Source organism: Tauraco erythrolophus, chromosome 6 (genome assembly GCF_009769465.1).
Source record: "Tauraco erythrolophus isolate bTauEry1 chromosome 6, bTauEry1.pri, whole genome shotgun sequence".
Taxonomy (NCBI): domain Eukaryota; kingdom Metazoa; phylum Chordata; class Aves; order Musophagiformes; family Musophagidae; genus Tauraco; species Tauraco erythrolophus.
Window position 1 is genome coordinate 38,649,057 of NC_141470.1, and position 24,072 is coordinate 38,673,128.

Here is a 24,072-nt window from a genome sequence, read left to right on the forward strand (position 1 = left end):
TGTTCTCTGTCCAAAACCATCCCGAAAAGTCAACAAAAATTTCTTAAACAAATTTTCCGGAGCGACAATGATTATTTTTAAATAAAGGAAAGAGAATACTGTAAGAAATCAAAGAATAGGTCATTTTGATATCTGATAACCAAAAGGAATGTTTTGGCATAAATGAATTTATCTCCACTGCAGTCTGATGAAGCTTTTTAGATTTTTAGTACTTGCTTATCTTTGCTAATACTCAGACATGCATATATCTTCTGCAAGGTCTGCTTTAACGGCTGAGCTTTAATGGCTCAGCCAATGGGAAATGTTGAAAGACACCAAAAAATTATTAGCAGTTTGTTTTCCATGAACAATGCTATCTACTTTCAGACCTCCAGAAATGCAAGGCTGATCTACATATTAAACCAACCCAAACCCAAAAAGTGGAAAACAGACAAATTAAACAAAAAACTACCAAAAAAACCAAAACCCACCCCAAAACTAGAGGTAAGCTTCGTAACAATGAAATGTTTTCAGCCAGACAACTTTAACCCAGTATTTATTTTCCACTTCACTGTCCTGTCTTTTAACTTAAAGTTGTTTATAAGTCATATGTGAAAAGATTTCTGGGGAATAAGCTATAGTAACATAAAAAAGGGGCATAGTTACATATACATTTAAATATATATGAATATATTTGTATATATAGGTGAGAGAGAGTATGCTCATGATGGGATGCCTATGCTAAATTAGTCACAGCTAAATTTCGTTTTTCCTCATGACAGGCAATGTAGTGAGATACAAGTAACTTACAGCCAACTCTGTGCACCATCCCTGGTTTCTAATCCATACATTTTGCCTTCTGGACAATCTGCGTCAAAAGAACTAAAGTTTGTTTCTCTCCTCCCTCCTCACCCCTGCAATAAATATTAAGTATAAATTTAAAAAACTGATTACAGGAAAGTATAGGATAAATACGAATAATTTTGCCCTTCTCAGAGCAAAGTGTGACTGCTTTAATATAGTTTCCTGGATTTACCTGAATTCTATAAGGGCAATGCTTCTTTTTAGAGTTAGTTTTCATCAGGACTTCAATACAAGGCATAAAGGAATGTAAAATATTTGTTTTGGGGTATTTTTATCTTTATTTGTTTTGTAAGCCAAGCAGATTGTACAACTTACTTTCAGTGTAGGAGTTAATTCTGTATGTGCAAACTCGACATGAATATTGTACACAACTTTTACTACAGGACAGACTAAATTTAGCTAGACATTGAGCTGAGTAAAGAGAAAGCTGCGTATTTCTAAGTGACTGACCTTGTAAGCATAAAAAAACATGGAAAAACACTGTTAACTGGTATTTTTATAATACATCTATAGCTGGCAATAAACCAACTACCCTTTTCATACACTGACTGAAGTTCATTGCAAATAGTTTTTTGCTTTCACTAATCAGTTTGGAAGACTAGTTGGAATTTTCTTACTCTCCTGGCCAAAACTCTTAATTTGTTATGTCTGATTTTATCAATGGAGAGAGACATTTTTTGTGTGCCATTTCTATCCTTAAGCTTAAATAGCTTTCTCCTAGCTGTTTAACTTCTAAGGTACCCAGCGAAAACAAATGTATTTGCTCATATTTAGCCCACTTACTCTGGATATATCAGGACAAAACAGACATGATGTACTGCAGACTGTACTTTTTTTTTCTCTACTGAAAGTGGACTGAGCACCTAAGTGCTAATTTGGAGGTTAATACTTTATTTGCTTAAAGAGGAAATTATAAGACTGCTCAGTATCTCTAAATCATATACATTTAAACAAAAGTCAGTAAAACTTCACTCTAAGAGAAGTCTAGCTTGAGGCTCCATACACATTATCGGTACACGTATTCACTTGGTTTGGCAGGGTAGATTAGTTGACAACCTAAATTGTTGAAATATGAAATACTCTCTACCTCAGTTATTTCTGAAAGTTCCAACCTTATCATGTTAGTTATCCACAGATACTGAAGTATACAGAGACACTCAAACTTCATACACCTTTTAGAACATGCACGTTGTAGAACTATCTAATGTGTTCACCTGGAATTAAGCATGTGCCTACTGTCTTACCTACTGTAAATAAAAGAAAGGTGGTCCTACAAACAGAATGCAACCTTAAAAATAATGTTGAAATAATATAGAGTGGTAAAATACTGTATTTACTGTTACAGTTTTTATGGTTTCTTTGAACAGGAAATAGTATAATACAATACAATATAATATAATATATAATATAGTATAATATAATATAATATAGTATAATATAATAAATATAATACAATACAATATAATACAATACATACAATACAATACAATACAATACAATATAATATAATATAATATAATATAAATCTGACAACAACCTATCATCTTTAAAAACATTTTTTAAAATTAACTGATACCAAGGGGAAATTCTGAGTAGGCAAGAGTTACTTTAATATATCAATAAATTCAAGCAAACTGTGGTGTTTTTTTTCTGAATGAGTGTAATACAACATAAACACTGTTAATTTATCTTGTTTTCTTACCATGTGATAAAATACTAGCTTATAGAAACCAATTACTATTGTAATGCATTTTTATCATTACACTTTGTGTTTTGAAACTGAACTAGGTAGCTTCAGTGACAACAATGAAGCTCCACGATTTATGTCAGCTACAAATACATCCATGGTTTTTAAATCCAGCTTTCATCATATTGAGGCTTGTTTTTCATAGAACAAGAGTATTAATTTCCAGGACCTGGGCAGTTTCAAACTACTTCAATATATTTAGAGAGCTGTATATTAACTGCCGCTAATCACAATTTGACTAAAACTAAACGTGTCTGTTTTACATTTGACTTGCTAACAATAAAATAACCACTTCCAATATAATAAATGATACTCAGACTGACTTTGTAGTCTATGGTGAGACTGAAGTAAGTGCCAAGTCTGAATGTTTTCTAAAGAGCAATAATTAAATTTTAGGAATAATGTTTTAGGAAGCAGTGTTGCTTAGAATAACATAACTGATTCAAAATAGGGCCTCTTTTTTGAAGTCATCTGGCTATATCGAAGGGTTAATTTAAGCAGGAAAATAATTGTTGACGTATGACTAGATAACATGAGACTCGGTAATAAAAATGTAAGTCCCTCTTCTGCTGTTTCTCTTCCCAGCTTAATTAAACTTTTATGTTTGGTATTAAGTTGTGTCTTGATCTGTTCAGTTACTGATGTCAGGCTGCCCTTCCACCCCCGATACTGGAATCCTGCTCTAAGATCACTGTTTTACTAGTGGGACTGTAACAAGAACATTTTGCTTACACAGGTACAGATACAGTAGTCTACCATGGAATATCCAGGCTGGAGTCAGGGCACGGAGCTGAAGTGCACAGACTAAAGAGAGGTGAAAACCGCACTGAAAAATACTGCTACTTCTCAAAACTGGTTTAGGAACTCAGAAGCATATAAACAGGAATTTCTGTCCTCCTTTTTTTTTTTTTTTACTTTCCAGGAAACATTAGTGTCCTCTGTCTGGTTTACAAACTCATTTCAAAAGAGAAACCATACAGTACGTTTTCTTGATTCACTTTCACACATCTGAGTCTTTCTTTACTGACATCACATTTACATAGGAAGGAGATATGAATGCTGCTAGTAATGAAAAAGAAGACCTACCCCCTAAACCAACCTTTTACTGAATTTGGCCTTCCTCCCCTTTGTAGAAATTCCCATTCCAGATATCTAGAAGGTAAATGAGAGACAGTAATTGTTCACGTTGGATTTTTTTTTATACTTTTTAAGTAAGAGAAGCAGCTGATATTATTCTAGGTCACTGAAGGTCCTGTTTATTACTGACATTGCATTTCCAGTAGGTGATACATAAATGGTGTCACACACATCCATGTGCTAATCACGTCCTCATACCTAACTCAGACTCTTGATGCTGGGGTCCTAAGGAAATCTCTATCTAGCTGACGTACGCAACAAAAAGTAACACGCATGGAGACAAAGGGCAGTAATAGATGCTGTGTCTCCAGCTGCTCACTGGCTGTCAGGATTTACAAAACTAAACCATAGTAGACAAAAGTTAGTTAATGCTACTACTTAATAGAAACATTCCCAAGTAAAAGCCGTAGGGAAAAACTTTTTGATTTGTGACCTATTGGTTTTACTTCCTCTTGTTGATATTGTACTATCTGTAGATACTATACTAGCGAATACTCAAAATGTTATTTCAGTTTTCTTTCTATTTAGGTTGTTGATGCCGCAAGTGTTAGGTCATGGTTTGCCACTGATGCAATCTGTTTCAGTCACTCCTGGGACCCAGAAGACCCCAATTCTGTCTGTAGTGATTACAGTTCCCAGCTCACCTCAGCATGGCATTGAGATCTCAGTGTTGCCTACATAGAAACTGTACAATCCTGCATTTGCCATAGTCCTGGTATTTTGTTACCTGCCTGGCAGTTTCTCATAGCAGGAGCTGCTTCTAATCAATCTGTAAGTTCACGATTATTTGAAGTCTCTGGTGACAGCTATTTTTTGCAGTCTTTTGTAATGTCCACACTTGTAACTGACAAAATTATCCCTTATAGGCCTCAAATTACAACAGAAGAAAAACCTTGAATCCAGTTTGCTAGATGTGGAATCACGGGCAACTTTGCTCCCTGTAGAGATGTGAATTAGTTTTCAAAACTCATGTGATTACGGTCCATACTCAGAATGAGTAACAGATAATTAAGTAAATCTAAAAAGTAAATTACTGCATCTTCTCTAAGGAAAACTCCAATTGTAAATACTTATCAGTTAATGACCCAGAATAAAAAACAGCTAGCACTCAAGCTAGCTATGAATTACATCTTGAAATTCAGGTTAATGGATATAAAGAAAATCTTAGAATGAACAGACATAATGATAATATTTAGAATAAATTGTTCTGGAGCAAAAATCACTTAATCTCTGCCATCAAAACAAAGCACAATTATAAACACCGCACTTGAATTATAAAGTATTTAAAGTCTGTTAGTCAGCTAAATGGGAGAAAAAGCCTGCACTAAAGTTTAAGGGTATGGATCCAACACTTTGGGACAATAACATCCTCATTAAAAATAAGGATTCATCAAACTCTTGAGTTAAAAGGTTAAGTGTTAGTCTCTGTGTAGTGATAAATGTTGAGCTAATCTAATCAGCAGTTGTAAGAGGCAATGCCATCAGCCAGCTGCCCTGACCTGTGCTTCTAGTTTTCACAAAAGTAAGATTTAAGAAAGATTCAACTCCAGGCCTTTGACCTAGCAAGGACCTTGTTCATGCCAGCCTGGTGTTCTGCTAAACAGACTGAGAACTTTCAGCTCAAATCAGAACATGTGCACTTCACTAATACAACACATGGCTTGGAATTAAAACGCAACGTGATCGAGTGCTTTAGGATATTTTAACAGTTAAGAATGCAGCTAGGGAAAAAAAAAAGCTTGTTTCTGTGTTATGCTTTGGGGAGGGAGAAAAGGACAAATTCAATTGTATTGCTTTTCTTCAAAAAAGTAGAGAAACAAAATTCAGTTAATTAGTTCACAGATGACTGACCTAGGGGAAATAAGAAGGTTGTATGTTTCTTTATGACATGTGTCACTTATTAGATAGTAGGTTTTACTACTTCCAATTGAGCTAAGTTAAAACTAATTAGAAGGTAGTTAAATTACAATCTAAATACAATAAAATGCAATTAAAAATAGCAAATGGCATTTTGGTCATCAATAAGATTCCTAAATGCAGCTGATTATCTCCAATAGTTTCCTGTATTGATTATTTCCAATTATTAGAGTAACAAGCTTTGCCAGCTGCTGGAATGACAGTTTAACCTTACACACAGTAACTAGGATAAACTTTTCACATACGCCATCATTTAACCAGATTATTTATGCCATCTTTTTCTGGTACTTACACGTGACTCTAGACATTACATATGAATCTGGACTCTGTATAAACCACCTTTTTTGGTTATTATGAAATGATCAAGCGTACAGTAAAATTGGCAGAGCAACCTAGTGATCCAGTTACTAACTACTACAGCATCTCAGGTCAGTGTTGAGATTTACATTTGATAATAAAATGATGATGCTTGTAATATCCATGTAAATTTTCACTCACTAAGGGTGAAGATTATGTATCACTATTTTAAAATTATGCACTAAAAAGAATGTATCTACACATGTACATATATTTCTTCCAGCTCGATTAGCTATGAAATAATTAGCTAACTACAGTTTTTGGCATACATATGTTTATCCCTTGAATTTCAAGTTTTTAGACTTAGATAGAAACTTTAGCAGGAAATGAACAGCTCAACCTGGATGAGCCAAAGATGACAATGCTACATTAAAGAAACTAAAAGAGGAAATAGAAAACTTCAAATACCTTCCAGTAAAAAGACTGTATCTCTTTTGATATTCAAACATGGAACACGCTAGCTTAATATCCATCTCCTACTGGATGTCCAGACAGAAAAACGGACTTCTGTTGTTTTTCTCTTCTATCTGGAAGATGCCTATCCTGATTTTAGAGTGCCAGTGTCTATTAAATTCATGGTCAACCTATTTCCTTAGTTTTCAGAGAAAGGAAAGAAAGCTGAGAAAGCAAAAGAAAGTTACTATATTTATTGGAATAGATGGTTGAGAGGATATTAAGGACTACATATCAGGCAAGCGCAGATCACATAATTTAAATTTCTTTGCAATTAAAATTGTTAGTGAAAACATACAAAGCACTGGTTATAGCGAATTTAATCATATCTAAATATATTTACTTTTCTCTGTGTAAAGGTACTTATCTTTCAACTACATACTACCTCAGATTTTTCATAATTTATTTATACCTGCTAATGACACAGGCAGTGACTGCTTCCTCGTAATAAAATAAATAAAATAAATACCTACATTGCAGGAATGCAGAATGGGCAGTTAGCATACACAGTATAAGAGGTCTTAACATATGCTTTTGTATAAGGGAGTTCTGTATTTAAGAATTGAACATGGTATTGTACTTCTGCAAAAACAGTTTCCTTCTATGATTAATAAAGGAATAGAACAGAGCAGAACATTTCCTAATGGCTGTGAACTTAAAAAAATTGATTTAGTAGCCATAGGACCCATAACCTGTTATATTCACTATAATTTCCTGAACCAAAGTAATGGACAGACTAGAGGTGAAAGGATTTCATATTGGCAGAAGACTCATATTTAAGCAAACCCCAGAATTATGACATACACTATTATGACATCTCCTAAACCCATGCATCAGCATCTGTCATAATAGAAAATAATTGATATGCAAAGGCTCGTTTGCAGTTTTGGTACAAAAGATTCTGTTCTGCATTTCTATTCCAGGGATACTCAATGCAGGAATTGAGATTGTCATTGGCTGTATTGGTTATACTTTAGTCAGACTGAGATAGGTATTCAAAAAACAGATTTGTACTATTCCTGCATATCTTCAAATGAAAAAAACCCTAATATGTAAAGCTCCATTTAAATATTTTCTGCACTGATTTTATGTCACATTTTGGAATGTACTAACACTAGACCTATGCACAATTATATAATGACAATATTTATGAAAAGTCCTAAGTATGTAGCAATACAGAAACTTGGCAAGTATTCAAAGGTCTGGTAATGGAAAGTTGCCTCCATTATTCCATCAGATTAGATGCAAAACTTTGATATATCATTTATGCCTTGCAGAATTTACTCAGCATTTCCTTTTTACTTTTATTGAAGAGTAAAATTATTGAATTCAAGTTGCTACAAATATTATTCAGTTCAGTTTACATACAACTTTATAAGGCCTATCTTCTTATTGTTTTTTTTAGCCTGTGATTTTTATAAATTTTTAGTTAAATTATTGACTATATAAAGAAGTTTTCCTCTGTTTCCTCAATCAGAACTAAATTGTCCTCATTCTTTCCCAAATAGATGCTTTTGCCACAAGGGATAAATTCTGTCAGTCCTCCAAAGCTCTATTATCTTCTGCAATAAGTATAATAGGCCATTTGCATTGAAAAAAAAAAATGAAGAAATCCTCTTCTCTAAGACCAGTACTGAATGTGATAAAAGCACTGAAAATACCTCCTGAATCAAACTTAGTAATGAAATCTCTTATTGAAGGAAAGATATAAAAGGTGTTACGAGGGGACAATTTTCAACTAGCATCATTAGAAGATCAAGGTATCGCCATTTCATTGTGAACAGTCTCCTAAACTCATGGTACCATTGAAATGCTACCCAATTAAGATACCTTTTAAAGACATTTAAATGTATCTTTCTTTTAAAGAAAGACATTTTCCTAAACACTGAACAGTTAAATTTTGATTATCTTCTTCATCTTTCTTTAGGGTGTTAATTTTTTACTAAATTACAGTTTCTCAAGCAATAGGTCACAAAATGGAAAAGGATACAATAATAAAGGATCCTTTATCCACTGGAAAAATACAGCTTCCAAACAAAACAGCGAGCTGTAAGACAACATCCAGGATTCACATAGCATGCATTAAAGAGATTGTGGGCCATACCTGCCTTTCTTTTGCTGTGTTTGAATCTGTCCATGTTTTGCTATGACTTAATTACATGCCTATCATTTTTACATTTGCTCTTTTCAAATAATTTTGTATTTAGTCATTGAGCAAAATTTCATTTAATTTAAATACGTCAAGAAAGTAAAGAAATAAATGTAACTGGAATTTCAACCATTTGGATGTCACTGTTGACTTTACCAGGAGTTATACGGCTGTATTGCGGACAGCAGAGAGTGAAAATAGACTATATTGGCTTCTTGTTTTCATAGATCCATAGATTTCTAGGTTGGAAAAGACCTTAGAGATCATCGAGTCCAACCATCCCTAATCCCATTAAACCATATCCTCAATATGGTATCCCCATATCCTTTTTTATGATATCCCCATATCCTTTTTTATGATATCCCCATATCCTTTGATCAAGGTCTGGATATTGAGCACCAAAGCACATTAAAGCATATGGAGGTAGGGAGGGAAGAAGAGGAGGTGAAAAAAAACAAGCCTCACCCTAAGAAGATCTCTTGGAAAGCTGAGACAAGACAAGATGAACTAACAAAGTCAGTGGAAGTATTGAAGACAGTTAAAAGCAATGACACAACTATATGCATGAACGACACTGAAGCAATCCACAGTGACAGCTGCACCAAGAGCCTGATGAGGTGGATTTTGCCCCATTCACACTCTTGTGATTCCACCAGGAATGAAGGAAGAGTACAGCCAGAAGACAGCATGTTGAAGGAATTCTAGGTCTCATTGTTCAAGCAATCCTAATCTTGTAGTGCTCTGAGGGGCACTTGAATGCAAACAACTCAAAAGGTCTATTTCAGATAAAAAAGTGAAGATTTTGCATTATTCAAAGAAGAGACCTGGTGCCACTTTAGCATATGTTGATAATTTCTTCAGTTCTGCTGGAGAAATATCTTAAAAAATAACTAGGTAGAATATTTGGCAAACTTAGATGAACATGTGCAGGACAGGCAATCAGAATAAAGGAGATTCAGGTGTGGACATATCATGTCTAAATGATCACCTCAAAAAGGGTTTTTGTGTGGAAAGAAGAACTACATTTATAAACTTGGACTCTATGGCCTATCTTGCAGAATCAAGAATCACGGAGACGTGGTGGGACGACTCCTATGACTGGAGTGTCAACATGGAGGGGTATAAGCTTTTTAGAAAGGACAGGAAGGGGAGACGAGGAGGGGGTGTTGCTCTCTACGTTAGCAACCGGCTGGAGTGCGTGGAGCTTCACCTGGAGTCGGAGGAGGAGCTGACAGAGAGCTTATGGGTAAGATTAGAGGACGGGGACGGATAGGGGATGTTACGGTAGGAGTCTGTTACAGGCCACCTGGCCAGGAGGACAGAGCAGATGAGGCGCTTTATAGCCAGATAGGAGCAGCCTCGCGGTCACAAGCCCTGGTCCTCATGGGGGACTTCAACCACCCTGACATCTGTTGGAGAGACAATACGGCAGGGCACAGGCAGTCCAGGAGGTTCCTGGAATGCGTGGATGACAACTTCCTCCTGCAGGTGATAGAGGAGCCGACAAGGAGGGGTGCCATGCTTGACCTTGTGCTCACCAACAGGGAGGGACTGGTGGGCGATGTGAAACTTAAGGATAGCCTTGGCTGCAGTGACCACGACACAGTGGAGTTCAAGATCCATGGGGCAGCAAGGAAACCATTCAGCAAGCTCTGTACCCTAGACTTCAAGAAGGCGGACTTCGGCCTCTTGAAGCACCTGATGGGCAAAGTGCCGTGGGAGGTGGCCCTGGAGGGACAAGGGGCCCAGGAAAGTTGGTCCACATTCAAGGAGCACCTTCTCCAAGCTCAGCAGAGGTGCATCCCGACGAAGAACAAGTCGGGCAAAAAGACCAGGAGGCCGGCGTGGATGAGCAAGGAGCTCCTGGACCAACTGAAAATGAAGAGGTTAGCCTACAGAGGGTGGAAGCGGAGACAGATAGCCTGGGAGGAATACAGAGAAGCTGTACGAGTGACCAGGGATCAGGTGAGGAAGGCTAAAGCCCTGAAGGAATTGAATTTGGCAAGGGATATAAAAAGCAACAAGAAATGCTTCTATAGGTATGTAGGGGACAAAAGGAAGTCCAAGAGAATGTAGGCCCCCTCCGGAAGGATACTGGTGCTCTGGTTACCCGGGACATAGAGAAGGCTGAGGTACTCAATGAATTTTTTGCCTCAGTCTTCACTGGTAAAGCCTCTTGTCTTACCACCCAAGCTGTGGAAAGAACTAGCAGGGACTGTGAGGATGAACCACCGCCCACTGTACTTGAAGACCAGGTTCGAGAACATCTGAGGAACTTGAAGGTGCACAAGTCCATGGGACCTGATGAGATCCATCCGCGGGTCCTGAAGGAACTGGCGGATGAAGTTGCCAAGCCACTGGCTATTGTATTCGAGAAGTCGTGGCGGTCTGGCGAGGTCCCCGATGACTGGAAGAGAGGGAACATAACCCCCATTTTTAAAAAGGGGAACAAGGAGGACCCGGGCAACTACAGACCGGTCAGCCTCACCTCTGTGCCTGGCAAGGTCATGGAGCAGATTCTCCTGGGAACCATGCTAAGGCACATGGAGAGCAAGGAGGTGGTGGGTGACAGCCAACATGGCTTCACCAAAGGCAGATCGTGCCTGACCAACTTGGTGGCCTTTTACGATGGGGTGACAGCATCGGTGGACAAGGGTCGACCAATGGATGTCATCTACCTGGACTTGTGCAAAGCTTTTGACACTGTCCCGCACGACATTCTTCTCTCTAAACTAGAGAGGCATGGGTTTGATGGATGGACCACTCGGTGGATAAGGAATTGGCTCAATGGCCGCACTCAGAGAGTAGTGGTCAACGGCTCAATGTCCAAGTGGAGACCGGTCACGAGTGGCGTCCCTCAGGGGTCCGTGTTGGGCCCGGCCCTCTTCAACATCTTTGTCGGTGACGTGGACAGTGGCATGGAGTGCACCCTCAGCAAGTTCGCCGATGACACCAAGCTGTGTGGTGCCGTCGACACGCTGGAAGGGAGGGATGCCATCCAGAGGGACCTCGACAGGCTGGAGAGGTGGGCCCGTACCAACCTCATGAAGTTTAACCAGGCCAAATGCAAGGTCCTACATCTGGGTCGTGGCAATCCCAGGCACAAATACAGACTGGGTGGTGAATTGGATCGAGAGCAGCCCTGAGGAGAAGGACTTGGGAGTACTGGTGGACGAGAAGCTCAATATGAGCCGGCAATGTGCTCTTGCGGCCCAGAAGGCCAACCGCGTCCTGGGCTGCATCAAGAGGAGCGTGGCCAGCAGGTCGAGGGAGGTGATTCTCCCCCTCTACTCTGCCCTCGTGAGACCTCACTTGGAGTACTGCGTCCAGTTCTGGAGTCCCCAACATAAGAAGGACATGGACCAGTTGGAGAGGGTCCAGAGGAGGGCCACGAAGATGATAAGAGGGCTGGAGCACCTTTCCTATGAGGACAGGCTGAAAGAGTTGGGGCTGTTCAGCCTGGAGAAGAGGAGGCTCCGGGGTGACCTTATAGCGGTCTTCCAGTACCTCAAGGGGGCCTACAGGAAAGATGGGGAGAGGCTGTTCAGGAGGGCCAGTTATGATAGGACAAGGGGTAATGGTTTTAAAATAGAGGGAGGTAGGTTCAGGTTGGATATTAGGAAAAAATTTTTTACCTATGAGAGTGGTAGAACACTGGAACAGGTTGCCCAGAGAGGTGGTGGATGCTCCATCCCTGGAGACGTTCAAGGCCAGGTTGGACGAGGCCCTGAGCAACCTGATCTAGTTGGAGATATCCCTGTTCCTTGCAGGGGGGTTGGACTAGATGACCTTTGAAGGTCCCTTCCAGCCCTAACCATTCTATGATTCTATGATTCTATGAATGACAAGGTCCTTCGATTTACCAAGATGCTTCCTTGACAAAATCACCACAACAGAAGAAATGCAATATAGTTTTGAATTGTTCAGGTATTGGGAATCAAGAGCCAAGTTCCTGGTTGTCCTAAATTAAGATTCCTTCAAATCCGAGTGATGAGACTGAAAGAGCAAGCGCATAACCCTAAAAAAAATGAGGAAAGGCTGATGGATGGGGGTGGGGGAGCAGGATTCACATCAACAAAGCAGTCTTACTTTTTAATACAGCACAGAAAGTTTCTACTCTAAGACCTTTAAGCTAGAGAAAAACTCCATGCTATACATTTAAATGAGTGAGAAAGGGGTAGAAAATTTTTATGTAATTAAATTTAGTAAGACCAACTCAAAAAATGTGTTGGTCATGCAATGAGACATCTTGAAGCACTTATTAAAAATGCTAGAATCCACATCTCAAACAAACAGTTGCTGCACTAGCTTAAAAATCTGCAAGAAGCAGGACATTTGGTAAAATGAAAGAATCAGACCATAAGTAAAACATTAAAATGAATATATTCAATCCTATTTTCTAACAAAACAATCACTGCCAAAAAGGACAAGTTGATATGTCTCACTAAATCTGTGTTCAATCCATAAACACTTTTAAGGAATTCAGGAGGCACAGTGCAGTACTGAAGTGATGCTTCAATCATACTTTGACTTTTCATCTCAATGCAAATAAATAGGTAAGAACTATTTTTATATATATATATATAACCTAACAGACTCCTGAAGCCACAGATAAAAATACCTACTATCAGTGGGACACAGAACTGGTATTTAATTCTGGAAGGCTGGTTTTTTTTTTTTTAAATCCTTAAGAACATCATCTTCTGCTGAGCACTCAAAAAAAAAAAAAAATCACAAATTCTCCTTTTGTGTCATCAGTTACAGTGTCTCAATAGATGTCAAAACTGTAGAACCGGAATACATTTCAAGAGCAAGCAGGAGGAAATGAACCTGGGGAAAATTTAACTATGTACAGTAGGGTGAAAGGATAGGAACAGGGGCTTATGTTTTATTAGTCCATGAGAAATAAAGTACTTCACTTATCCATAAAAAAGGTGCAGGCCAAAATCATAACAAACATGTTAACACCACTAGCTTGTAATGGACGCAATCACATTATTACTATCTAAATTTTTGTTTATTTTCAACAGATTGGTGTCTGCAAATCACGCTGTCTTACACTGCCGTTCTTCTGTAACCTTAACCATTATTCCTACTGTGTAAAGTGAAGCACAAATTTAAGGTGACAAAGCACCAGTTGGCTGATGTGAAGTATGCTACGAAAGCAGAAACCTCTGAAAGCTTCACAGCCATTATGAAATAACTGACCTATATGAAACTGCTACCATGGTTCACAAATTTATTGTCAGGTTCCAGCCTCTAGCTGTTCTCTGATTGTTCTAAATACTTGACAAACTGAAGCCTTTTCACTTTCCGTTGAAATTGCCTCATCTCCCTGTCAGAGCGCCATGGGGGACTCCATTACTTTTCTGACTTCTTTCCCCTACTGACAAGTCATTTAGCTGGCTTCTTGTTGTGAAGGCTGTCCATGTCAAATTAGCCAGGGCCCCTATTGTCCTTATTACCACTCGAAAAGCCATCATGAGTAATGCTACGGGGTCCCTCAGTTGTCATCATTTGTCAGAAAGAAAGGGAGTGTGGTTACATATAGCTGACAGGTAATTTCAGTGTCTACAATTACCCCAATTAGTCTTGTCATAAACAATTCGATAAATGCACACCAATACAAACAGATAAACACACCAAGGTTCTCACTATTAATGTCATGTAATGGATAAATCACTGATATAATGCTATATTTTATTTATTTTTTTAAACTCTCCTCAGCTGCAAGCTGGCACTTGCTACCTGGTCAGCACAAATTGTACTATCTACTTTCATTAGCTCATCACCACAAGAGAATATGAAAGGCTGTGACAAAATTCATTTAGAGAGAGCGCGAAAGAGCAGATTGCCTAAAGCAGGTGTTATAACAAAGATAAAACAAAGGTTTTCTTTTGTCAGTTCAGTGCCGCAACATGCTTTAAAGGAGACTATTTTGTCCTTAAAAACAAACATGAAATATGAGACAGACAGAAAGCGAAAGCAGTGAAATACATTCCTTCTGAAATCAAGAAAACTTGCTTCCCACCATATCCCGAGTCAATCAGGAGGTGGATCTTCTAACAATATAATGTCTGATTTTCAGAGTGGGGTCACAATATTAACCAAATTCTCTCCATATTTTTTTCTATTTTTTTTTTTTAAATACGCCTTGCAATGCCATACAGCTGCTGAAAGATCTGATAGTTATTCCACATAATCTACAACATAATGCCTGCTGTTCCTAAATAAGAATTATTTGAGAATGGATTTAGTAATTCCAACTCACTGGACAGTCTGTAGTACTGTGCTAAAGTCTTTTGGGGCATAAAATACTGACAATGCTGACTGCTCTTCTAAACGTCAGGTAGACCTGTTGTAAACAGCACTGAAAAAGGCGGCTTTAATAACATCCATATTAAGCACTGAATTACGAATTGCTAGCTTATCCTTGTGATCCACCTAAATCAACATTGAAATCTTGACATGTCTAGAGTCCACGGCACCCTGTCTGTTTGCTGACCGCAGGCTTAAGTGATGGCTGGAAAACCGAACACAGACATGTTGTAGGAAATTGCTTTTGGCAACTATTTGTTCAAACTCAAGATTTTTTTTTAAACCAACACTAAGAACCCACCAGAAAACAGGACAGGTCTCCCTAATGAGTAATCTATTTTAGCACAGTCTTGTCTAGGCATGACAGTTTACTGAGAGGCTTGAAAAACTCGTAATTACCAGTGTTACAGGGCAATTAATGTATATTACACTGCACTACTCATGGCAGCAACTGTCATTTTCTCAATAAAAATGAGTACTCTTCAGCTAAAGGTGACATAATTGGGACTTTAATGACTATGCAGAGGAGCTGAAGCCAAATATGAACAAAACAGCGATTCAATGAGCGACTTCAGAAACGAGAAATTGTACTAAAATGAGATTAATTGCTGTTTAGAAAAAGGAAAGAACCTAAAAAGCTATTAAATTGCAGGGTTTGGGTGCCCGGGTGATGGTTGTGATGTTAATCTTGCATTCTCACAGCAGGCAAATATTCACTAAATTCAGAGCCTTTTGACAGCAGGAAAAATCATGTATGCTTAACTTCAATCCATCAAAAATATATTTCAGCTTTTATCAGTGTTCTAAATACTTCTGCAATTTCAAAAATTACTGCTCCATTCCTTGGCTGTCATCATGCAAATGCGAACACTGTCAATATTGCTATGAAAAATTCCCTGGCTTCAAAAGGCCTACTTCGGTGATAAAGAAAGAAAAACGTGAAGATTAGAATTGCAAAAACCACACTACTAATATAACAGAAAGCAACAATAAGAATTTAATGTTTAAGTTGTGGAAACTGCTAAAATAGAAAATGATGGGGTGTTGTTTTAGTGGTGTGGGAAAAAAAGAAAATCAAAGAATTCCCCCACTCTCCCATAAAAATCTTTCAAAGCTCGTAACTTTATAATTACTCATGGCAAATAATTAGGACATAATTTTGCAGCTTGACTTCAGGTGATATAATTATTAAAACTGCTCTGTAGTTTCTAAAAGCCTTTATCCGTGCTACTTAATTCTTTAAAGCAATTATATAATTGCTTTTCTTTATAGCCTTTTTAACTGTCATGATGACTGTATACATAAAACATTGCACTTAAACTCTGACATATAAGAGGGATAAACATAGCTCTGATTCACTTTGAAGTTATATCTCCTGTAACTTCAGATTTTAAAACAGAAAATCAGTTTAGCCTTTCAGGTTAAAAATTGCATATGGAATATTCATGTCTTAAGAAGCAAACCTCCTCTTCCACCCAAACCTGCAACAGTTGCATCCTGGAAGAGACAAAATAAAGCGCACAATTTCTTACAATTTCCTATTCCATAATCAATTCTGTTCGTTCTGCATTTTCATAATTAAATATCCATCTCATCTACACTTAAAAATCTCTAGATGCACTAAAACACACATCTCCAAGAGCTGCATCCACTAGGCAATACAATAAAGATGACGACAATGGGGACACTGTATCTTTGTTTCAGCAGGTTTCAAAGACACAATTAATAATGTTACACCTGTTAGCACTTCCGATAGCTACATTCAGAAATTCCACTATACGTATATAAATATCTTAAGTACAAAAATCACAGGCAGTTTCAGTTAGGAACTTCAACTTATCACTGTGTGCTGAATTAGTTCCACACATTGCCATAACACTAATTACCTACTTTGCATACAGTAAGTTGATGATTAGTCAAGATTGTTCAATACATAACTATTAATGAAAAATGCATGGCTTAATGATACCATAGTAACCTTTAAGTTACACATATGATTAATGAAACTAATATATTTCAAATTTAAAATTTGATTATGCCATTTTTTGCATTAAACATCCCGTCTTTTGCAAAGGACAAAAACCTCAAAGTGATGCATAGGCACTTCATGTTTGTTTTGTTATGTATTCATAGCTTGCAAAAGTGATTGAAATAACTTTCCTTCAGGTTTTGATGGTTCCTTCAGTTTTGATGTCACCAAAATTTGGATTTATGAAACCGTATTTCATCAGCTGGTTTACAACACAGTGTATCTCCAATGAAATTGTTCTTTTAAAACTTCTAAAACAAAGTTTAGAATTTGCTTTGACCAGGAATAACAGCCAATCCCAGAGTATGCACCTACGATGCTTTTAGAATTTAGTGTTAAAAGGTTTCTTTTCAATTACTAGACTGCTAGCCATCTCTAAAGAACAACATCATATACTTCTGAAGCCATGCCTGGCAAATGCTGTCACAAAGCAGGGAATATCACATTAGGAGCCACTGACAGAAGAAGGTGAAATCACAGCCCAATGCAGTTAGTGGCTAACTACTCATTGGCTCTAGTAAAGTAATGATTTAATCTAGCGAATGATAGAAAAATTGTAATTTTCCATACTATTTATTGTTCTACCCCAAACACACTGCACAGGCTGCAGGGCAAGTAAAAGTTATGTATGTATCTGTTCTGTTAATACATTATTTTGAAAGCAGAGAAAAAATGTATTTTGTTCATGTAAAAACTGTGTTTCTTGTTCCTTCCACATTCAACTGAAATACTGACAGTAGTATCGTTCTTAAATAAACACTGCAACAGTAGTGTTGTTCTTAAACTCCAAATAAGAAGCCTTAAACTTCAAATAAAGAAGCCTTAAACTTGGACTTCAGAAAGCATCACCTTAAAGCATGAAGAGACAGATAACTGCTGAAAAACCCCCTCAGTTTTCCCTTTTCTGCAAAGATTAATACTCACAAATAGCCAGATTGTTGTATATACAGATGACCACAGTCAATTACATTGAATTTAAAGACACCGACTATGCTTTCACAACACACATGTACTCACTCCCAAGTTTTGTAATAGGATTGGTTTCAATTCATGTTGACAAAAGAAACAGGAATGCATATATTCACTACCAATACCTTCCTTTTTCTCCTCCTTCTCCTCTTATTTCCCCAATTTTGTCCTTATTTTATTTACATTACTTGCACAATATAATTTCATATGTTCTAAGTTTGCGTTTAAGAATGCTGACCTGTAAACATTTTTGCAGGTTGTTTTGCTCTTCCATTTTATTACCAGCATGAACTTTTCAGAATATGTTATGTCCAGTTGAAGCTTGTCATAAAATCAGAGGGCATTTTTTCCATCTTAAAAGTGATAATTTTTTCCTCATTGTATATATTTAGAAAAAGAAAGTTAAGAATTGAAGCTCTAAGGATATATAGCTATTAAAAAGTTGCAAATAGTTCTAAAAACTCCAAGAGGAAAACTACAGTGATCATTCTACATGACAGAGCCAATATGTACCTTAAATTTTAAAAAACATTTTAAGTATCTTCTTGACCTGAGAAACAAGTGAATACAACGTCTTGGTAAAAGTAGCAATATTAAACCCATAGAGTTGATAATATCAAGATGTTTGTGTTATGACGAGTTAAAAAATTCTATCAAATCCCAAAAAGAATCAAGGAACTATATCAACCTGAGAGTGCTAATAAGGACAAACAAAGGCATCATCCATCTTTTGCTGATGATGGCACAATTAAAACCTGTTACTAACTCACTCTGAGGCTATGCATGATAGTTCTTACACAGAATTTGAGGAGATCAATTTCCATTGTCCTGTAACATCATATACAAACTACTGACCTGTAAAGAATCAGAATTAAGATGAGTGCACTGTGGTACCGGAATAATTGTTTCCATATGCATAAATGCACATTCATGAAGTCCATGACTCTTAAGCTTTGGGCAGTCTTTGTTATGAATGCAGAAATTAAGGGGCCAAGTAGTAGGAGTAATAGCAGTAATGTAACAAAGTGCTTGTATTGCCTTCACTTTTTTTTTTAAGGTTTCATGAGTTTCTGAAATGAGATTTATCTCATTTAATCTCAGAGTCGTTGTTTTCTTAGATATTCTCTGAAATATTGCAGAGTCTCACTCTATCTTCAGGCCTAAGAGTTAAACAGTATCATGATTTAGTTTAAAACACTTGAATAAACCCAAGAACTCTCCCAAATGGCACCATTAGTGTTTCTCTATCAATGTAAATAATACAATCCTCTATTACTAACATCATAGGGATGGGAAAAAGAACAAACCCAATACTTGCAATGTAGGATGGTAAACACAAAGACTTGTTACCTGCTGGCCAGACCTCTCATATGGAGATGATGATTACCTTCCAATTCTGGCTATAGTCAGTGTGGTTTTGGTAGAACATTTCTCTTGCTACTCTTGCATCTTCTATGCCCAGCATAACGTCTAGGCTCACATATTTATTAACTAATAGGTTGCAGTTCAGGATGGTATCTCAGTCATAGTTTGGGTATGCAACACAAGAGTTGCTCTGAGTTCACAAACAACTAGAAATTAAACTATTAATTAAAAATAATTGAACTGCGTACCTTTATTTGTCAACTGTTACCTGACATGGTTTTCCACACATCGGAACGACCAAACTTCTATGACTTCAACTAAAAAAAGCCAGTATCAATTGTATTGGAAGCAGAAGCATATGCAAACCTCCACTGGACTTGATGTGCTGCTTTAGTTTGGGTTCCACAGGCACAAACGGCCCACTGCTTCTCAAAGGCTTCAGTCAGAATTCCTGCTGCTACATATTTGAGATCTGAGGGTTTTGTTTTAGACTTGCATGTCTTATACAGGATTTTCCAGAACCCTTGTACAGCTTTCCATGGGAATTTCCAAGGGCTTTGAGCTTAACCTCTCTAAATCTTATGTAGGAGAACTTATTAGAAACTCTAGTTTAAGTGCAACTCAGTGAGCACATCTATCTTGCTGATTCAGTGCGTTGCAACAGGTCTTAAATGCAGATTTGCCTTGCATTACGAGTAGAATCTTGCAGTATGAACTTAAGAACATCATAAGAGTGCTTGAAGAGGTGTCTCTCTGCTGAAGCACCCCATCCGGGATGTGAGTCTCAGATCCTCCAGCAGCTAACTCATTATGAGCATGCAGTGTGCATTCAGAAACGAGAAGTGGCGGAAACCTCATTGCTGGTACAGGTACAACAAGGATATATGTGCCTAGAATCATAACGGATCTCAAGGTCATACTTGGGTCCTCCCCCTTTCACAGTGCACAAGTCAATAACATATGGGATGATAGACAAGATCCAAACACTTTTCTCCAAGCACGTCTCACAAAAGTTCAAATTAATGACAATGCCAGTACCCTGACAACTTGTTCTATGTATTTCATAACTAGATAATTACCAACATATCTAAACAGAACTTTTCACTCTTTATGGTTCTTACCCTTCTTTCTTAATCATTATGGTCAACATGATCATCTCATCTATTAAATCACCTATAGCCCTCACATCAGTCTCCATTTGGAGTCCTCTATGGAGCTCCTCCTATCTGCCATGTTCAAATCTGGCTATTTCTTTCTTTGGGATATCTTTGTTCGTACTTTCTCATTTCATCTACACAAATGAGATTCCCTTGAAAGTGCTTATTTCTTCCCTATATTGCAGCAAAATACCTTTCCATGAACTTGATCAGTGAAGTCTGCACTGCTCATCTCCATCCAAAACAACTTTGCAAAAAATGTTGTGACTATTTAAGTATGTGATTTCTTTCTTTGTGCCTAGAAAGTGGAAGACCCATTACAGAGGAAGACCTATATGCCTTTCACAGTTCTACCATCTCTCTCCTTTCACTAGCAAACTGTCAAATCTCACATTGAACTGGCAAACCACCTTTATCCTTTATCCCCAATTGCCGCGCAAGGTTAGAAATAATTCTCAACAAGCATTAACAAAAGCAATTCGTTATTTTCCTCTAAATCTCTCCTCTGTCAAAACACATAAAAATTCAGCAGCCCGCTGACGTACTCAGATCAGTGAATATTACGCTGACCAATATTATCTTATTGCCTCTTTGCAATACACTGTAAACATTTCTTGATTCTTGCATTATACTTGAACATTAAACTCTGTAGGATAAAGTAACACTTGTTCTGATCCACAGCAATTTCTAGCATATTTTATTAGGATTTCTAAGTGTAGTTTCAATACACACAGTATATATTAACTAAGATGATGTGTAACAGAGCAGGGAAATAGTTCACTCCAAAGCCACTTCATACACTGACAGAACATCTCCAAACATGAACTTTAAAAGCAAGATTGAGATTTTACTCTTAATTCATATTGTTTAGAGGGAAGACATAATATATTTTAAAAAAGCATATTCACGTAACGAAAATGAGTCTATCATCAAATTGAAGAACAATGATACAAAATATCAAATTATCTGTTCCAAATTTTGTCTTTCAGTCTGGTTAGTAAATACTCTTGCTTCAAAATCAAGAACAACAAAAACATAACAAAACAAAAATCCCAAAATACAATCTCCCAGATATCTTTTCAGTATCTTTTTAATTCAAAGCAATTTGAGATTTCTTTGACAAGCTTTTTGTAAGTATTTATATCTCACCTTGTGTAAGAGCAAACAATCTTTTTTGTTATCATAAATTGATACAAAATTATGTTTAAATCCTTATGTTTTTCATAAATTTTAAGAGTTAGTAACACAGTGAGGTTTGTAGTTTACTTATACATCATGTAAACTCAAATTAGAAATGCTGTATTTCAAAAGCCATTTTTTAAACAACAGTAGGAAAAAGTTTTTTAACATGCTAAAAAGGCTTTCATAATTGTTTCTATTTCTTTCTCTGCAGACTTGCTTTTTAAAAAACTGGATTATCTAGGACTAAGGATATTTGAAGGTGGAGTTTCTTTACCTCAAAAAGAGCACTAAAAACTCGGTTAAATTACTCCTTCTGCTGTTAACCATAGGGGAAAAAAAAAGGTGTGAGACGTGAAAACTATGAATATGTGACGATAACTCCCCCCCCCTTCTGTGCTTTTATCCCTTGTCCCACAGGCTACAAGAGGCTTTCTACTTCTGAATTCAGGAGACAATGAAAATTTAAATATTTATTAGCAAATAAATACTAATATGTGATAATTATTTGCATAAAATAATTTAAGCCAAAACAATGCTTGTATGTTTTTAACACATAACACAGTTATTCATTGTTACACATGGATAATATGTTTGTACCTCTGTTTCATTCTACTTTTTAAAAATACTAGGAAACATTTATGTTTAAAGCCTGAAATTTAATCTTTGTATGGTGCAAGTTTGCCCTAGTTAAAAAGATGGGTACATCTGCAAAAGGTAGCAGGATTGCCTGCATTTTTTTCCATTAAAATGGCAGATATGACAACAACTTATCTCACAAAATGACCCATTAGTTGGGATGAAGTTCAGTTCAATCCTGTGACAACTTAGATGGTAAATACTGGACCATATTAAATTCCACTGACAGATATTTCCTCAAAATTGTAATATAAAGGAGGGAAAGCAATAAAGTTGCTATTCCAATCTCTTTTCAAAATTCTTTATTAACACTGTAGAGTTCCTTTTCTTTACTAATTTTAGGATATGGAACAGAATCATAGAATAGTTTTGTTTGGAAAAGGGATCTTTAAAGGTCATCTAGTCCAAGCCCCCTGCAGTTAGCAGGGACATCTTCAACTAGATCAGGTTGCTCAGAGCTCTGTCCAATATGACCTTCAATGTTTCCAGGGATGGGGCACCTACTGTCTCTCTCTGGGCAAACTGTTTCAGTGTTTCACCACCCTCAACATAAAAATTTCTTCCTTGTCTAAATGTATCCTCTTTTTGTTTAAAACCATTACTCCTTGTCCTGTCACAACAGGTCCTATTAAAAAGTCTGTCCTCCTCTTTCTTATAGGCCCCCTTTGAGTACTGAAAGGCTGCAATAAGGTCTCCTCAGAGCCTTCGCTTCTCTAGGCTGAACAACCCCAACTCTCTCAGCCTGTCTTCATAGGAGAGGTGTTCCATCCCTCGGATCATTTTTGTGGCCCTCCTCTGGACTCACTCCAACAGCTCCATGTCTTTCCTGTATTGAGGACCCTAGAGCCAAACGCAGTATTCCAGGTGGGGTCTCACGAGAGCAGAGTAGAGGGGCAGAATCACCTCCCTCGACCTGCTGGCCACACTTTTTTGGATGCAGCCCAGGATACAGTTGGCTTTCTGGCTGCAAGCGCACATTGCTGGCTCATATCCAGCTTTTCATCCACCTGTACCCCCCCAAGTCCTCCTCTGCAGGCTGCTCTCAATCCCTTCATCCCTCAGCCTGCATCAATACTGGGGATTGCCCTGGCCCACGTGCAGGACCTTGCACTTGGCCTTGTTGAACCTCATGAGGTTCACATGGGCCCACTTCTCGAGCTTGTCTAGTTCCCTCTGGATGGCATCCCATCCCTCAGGAGCATCAATTGCACCACTCAGCTTGTCGCCTGCAAGCTTGCTAAGGGTGCACTCAATCCCAAAAGGTCCCAGAAATTGGGACCTTTAGCTCCCACTAAAATTTTCTTTCAAGTTTTCAGTTTGTCAGCAGATTTCACATTCTTCTGAGATAAAGTGATGCGGAACGCATATTCAGGAATTATATATTGATAGGTTACAACAAATGCTATCTTCTTATTAAAACTGTTTGAACATTCAACTTGGTATTCACATCCAATGGAAAATATCAGCAACTCACAATGCTGACATCACAAATTACATAGAATGTTATATTATTTTCATTCTGATACAAACAACACATAATGAGATTTACACAGAAAATTTTTGGTAACTATGGTCTGAAAGGAAAACACATAGTATACACAGAAGAAATGTGAGAAGTGTTTATATATTGTCTACTATCTCAAGATATATTTACAGCATTTACTTTTCTTAAAAACTCTTTTGATAGAGAAATAAAGAACAGCACTTCTAGAAAAGAGTATCCTGAAATGGTATAAACATTTTGAAAAATAAGAATCTTTGCAATTTTCATGTGTGTGTTTCATGTAGAAATATTTACAGACATTATCAAGAC

At 37.4% G+C, this 24,072-nt stretch overlaps 1 protein-coding gene across 1 annotated transcript in view; it reads right to left on the reverse strand.

Moving 5' to 3' along the window:
• CDIN1 (CDAN1 interacting nuclease 1) overlaps positions 1-24,072 on the reverse strand; it is a 126,290-nt gene that overhangs the window by 18,911 nt on the left and 83,307 nt on the right.